Here is a 4,584-nt window from a genome sequence, read left to right on the forward strand (position 1 = left end):
GTTTTTTTGGTTTCTGGAGGCACTATATTGACACATTCGACCCATCTGCAGATGACTCTATTAGTGAAGTCTCTACCCTACAGAAAAGAAGCAATATGACAACACTTTTGAGAATTTGGAGAAACAACACATTATGGGCCAGGCATGGTGGTCACGCCTGTAATCCCAGCACTTTGGGAGGCCGAGGTGGATGGATCACCTGAGGTCGGGAGTTCGAGACTAGCCTGACCAACATGGAGAAAACCTGTCTTTACCAAAAATAAAAAATTAGCTGGGGATGGTGGTGCATGCCTCTAGTCCCAGCTACTTGGGAGGCTGAGGCAGGAGAATCACTTGAACCCGGGAGGTGGAGGTTGTAGTGAGCTGAGATTGCGCCACTGCACTCCAGCCTGGGCAACAAGAGTGAAACTCCATTTCAAAAGAGAAAACGCATTCTGGCAATATATGAGGGCAGGATAACAAACTCAGACAAGGACAGAATAAAGCCTGAAAACTTTCAAAAATAGTTTACAAGATAGAAGGAAACTTTCTGTTTTGAGATGGAGTGTTGCTCTGTTGCCAGGCTAGAGTGCAGTGGCGTGATCTCAGCTCACTGCAACCTCCGCCTCCTGGGTTCAAGTAATTCTCCTGCCTCAGCCTCCAAGTAGCTGGGACTACAGGCATGTGCCACCACACCCAGCTAGTTAGAGATGGGGTTTCACCATGTTGGCCACGATGGTCTCGATCTCTTGACCTCATGATCTGCCCGCCTCAGCCTCCCAAAGTGCTGAGATTAAAAGTGTGAGCCACCATGCGTGGCTGAAACAGGGTATTTAAAAAAAAAAAAAAAAATCAAATTTAAATTTATCCAGAAATGCAAAGTTGGTTATACATTAGAAAAATCAATAAATACAATTCACTTTTAAAGTAGGCTTATTATCATTCACTCATACTAATAATTACTAGGCACCTAAAATGAATGAGGCAGTGTTCAAAGCATTTAACATATTATTGAAAAAATAGGAGTATCTCAGTAAATATAGAAAAAGCTATAAAGAGGTATTACTGAGAAAAATCTTTCAAAATATAAACTATATAAAAATGCAAAAGTAAACAATAGTGGAAAATGAGTTTAAAATCAGGAAGATAATGGTATCCACTATTAAAAACACTACTTAGTATTTTACTGGAATCTTAAGTGAGGCAGGCTAATAAAAGATATTTTAAAACCTAAGGACCAGAAAAGTAGAAGTAAATCTGTCATTTATAATATTACCTTAATGGAAACTTTCAAAGGATCTATATATAAATTATTAGAATTAATGAAAATGTTTAGTATCTTAAAGGTAAACTTGCAACTTATACTCAGGAATAGAAAAATTTAGAGGGTGATACCATTTATGAGAGCAACAATAGTATAACATACGGAAGAATAAATTTAAAACTTACCAAAATTGTTTTGAAGACAGTACTGAAAACATTAAAATGACCTAAACAAATTTGAGACATTCATAGGCCAAATTCTGAAAAGACTGAATTCTCCCAAACTGATTTAGATTCCAAAAGTTCCAAAGTTATACAGCTCCACTTCCAGATTGGCTGTAGACATTTACAGGAACCCACATTAATAGTGAATTAACATCTTCAAAGACCCTGGAAATCTGTGGACAAAAAAAGGAGTGAGAGAATTAAATGCCAGAGGATGAGCTCCTCCTAGAAGAGCAGAAATCAGTGGCTGGTTTCTTCCCTGAAGGCATTTTCCTGGTCTAGGAGCAGATTGGTGGAGAGCCAGGCCTGCCACAGGCAGAGGAACTTTATTGGAATATGGAGAGACCAGGGGGGCATTATAATGGTCACAAGGCTAGTGTGACACTATAACATAAAACGGACTGTCTTTACCAGTGCTGCATATCCCTATGATGATTTGCTGAGTGCATAGCAACAGCTGGTGTTGGGCACTAACCAGGAAAAAAATGGATATCCCTGTTGTCTTGCAATGCTTACATTCCACAGTCCTGCTAGAGGAAGTGATCTGAAATAGTCACAGGAAAGATCTTACTCAAGATGTTTGAAACCAGAAGTGAACCAAAACTAATTTTTTTCACATCTCAACCTCTGATTGGATCAAAGTTGAGGAGATTCTCATCTGAACTGCTTGACAGAGGAAATGGAGTGACTTCTATGTGAAAATATTTTTCGATTTCTGTTCTTCTAAACATAATATCCACATACAATTTAAAACATCACATGATGTGCAGAGCAGGAGGACAATGTTACCAATCATCAAGAGCAAACGGTCCAACAGAAATAGTCCCATAGATGATATGAGAAGTTAGAATTAGCAGACAAGGACTTTAGAATTGTCACAGAACCAACAGGTTTGTATATCTGCTGTGTAGTAGCAGACCAATTACACAGACAGGGATTAAACAGAGAGTTTAATTACCACAGGGCGCCAAGTAAGGAGATAAGAGGAGACAAATCTATACCCCCAAGAAGTTCCAGGCTGGAGTTTTAAAGGGGAACAGGGAGGGTAAAGGACTGGAGAATTAGGGTTACTTAATTGACTTATGACTTCATCCTGCTTGCTCTGGATGTGGAAACTGGATTCTTTGGTAAGTCAGCTCGTGGGGCCCCTCAGACCAGCTGAGTCAATGGGGTCCTTCAGACTAGCTGACATGGTAGGTTTATCAGCATGTAAAAAGTGTGAAAGAATATCTCAAAGGAAAAAATGTTTTATAATGGTCAAGTTATCAATAGAGGAGTTACGGGGAAGTATGATCTTGTAACAGGGTGATATGGTTTGCCTCTGTGTCCCCACCCAGATCTCACCTTGAATTGTAATCCCACCCGTCATGGGAAGGACCCAATGGGAGGTAATTGAATCATGGGGGTGGGTTTTTCCCACGCTGTTCTCATGATATAAGTCTCATGAGAACATATGATTTTATAAAAGGGCGGTTCCCCTGCACACGCTCTCTTGGTTGTCACCATGTAAGTTATCCCTTTGCTCTTCGTCCATGATTATGAGGCCTCCCCAGCCATGAGGGTCTGTGAGTCCATTAAACCTCCTTCCTTTATAAATTACCTAGTCTCAGGAATGTCCTTATTAGCAACATGAGAACAGACTAATACACAGGGTCTACATGATTCTAGGACAGTAGGCACCAGTGAACTATGAAGGAGGTCAGAGATTAAACTTGATTAATGTTGAATGTGCTGTAAGCTTGGTTTTCCATCTATCTCTCTCCTTTCCTGATTAATTTTATAAAGTTTAAATTAAAAAATTCGAATGGATGAAAACACATAGAATTATAGGCTTACATCTGTAATCCCAGCACTTTGGGAGGCCAAGGCGGGTGGATCACAAAGTCAGGAGTTCGAGACCAGCCTGGACAACATGGTGAAACCCCATCTCTACTAAAAATAGAAAAATCAGCTAGGTGTGGTGGTACATGCCTGTAATCCCAGGTACTCGGGAGGCTGAGGCAGGAGAATCACTTGAACTTGGGAAGCAGAGGTTGCAGTGAGCCAAGAATGTGCCATTGCACTCCAGGGTTGGGTGACAGAGCAAGACTCTCTCAAAAAAAAAGAAAATACATAGAATTGCATTATCTAAGTGGAATCTATAAAGCAGAAACAGACAATCTAGAGGTAAAAATTACAATCTCTCAAATTTTTTAAAAAAATTCTATAAGTGGGCCTAAAAGCAAACTAAACACAGCAAATAAAGGTGGGGGAAGAGGGCAATCAGTGAACTCAAGGTAGGTTAACAAATGTGCCAAACTTATGGACACGGGAAAACAATGAGTGTTTTCTAAAACTGATTAAAAACATCAAACCAGCAGATTCAAGCTCAGCAAACCCAAGTGAGATAAATGCAAAGAAAACCACAATCTGACAGTTCACTATCAATCTGTTTAAAGAAAAAAAAAAGGGTCCCGGTGCAAGTTGGCCGAATAGGAACAGCTCCCAGCTTCAGCAACACAGAAGACGGGTGTATTTCTGCATTTTCAACTGAGGTACCGGGTTCATCTCACTGGGGAGTGCTGGACAATCAGTGCTGGTCAGCTGGTGCAGCCCGACCAGCGAGAGCTGAAGCAGGGCAAGGCATCGCCTCACGTGGGAAGCGCAAGGGGGAAGGGAATCCCTTTTCCTAGCCAAGGGAAACGCACACATAACATCTGGAAAATCAGGTAACTCCCACCTTAATACTGTGCTTTACCAAGGGTCTTAGCAAATGGCACACCAAGAGATTATATCCACACCCGGCCTGGAGGGTCCCATGCCCACGGAGCCTCCCTCATTGCTAGCACAGCATTCTGAGATCTAACTGCAAGGCATCAGGGAGGCTCGGGAAGGGGCACCCGCCATTGCTGAGGCTTAAATAGGTAAAACTCTGGGAAGCTCGAACTGGGTGGAGCCCACCGCAGCTCAAGGAGGCCTGCCTGTCTCTGTAGACTCCACCTCTGGGGACAGAGCATAGCTAAACAAAAAGCAGAAGAAACCTCTAGAGATGTAAATGACCCTGTCTGACAGCTTTGAAGAGAGCAGTGGATCTCCCAGCAAGGAGGATGAGATCTGAGAACGGACAGACTGCCTGCT

This window comes from Mandrillus leucophaeus, unplaced genomic scaffold (genome assembly GCF_000951045.1).
Source record: "Mandrillus leucophaeus isolate KB7577 unplaced genomic scaffold, Mleu.le_1.0 Scaffold451, whole genome shotgun sequence".
Lineage (NCBI taxonomy): Eukaryota > Metazoa > Chordata > Mammalia > Primates > Cercopithecidae > Mandrillus > Mandrillus leucophaeus.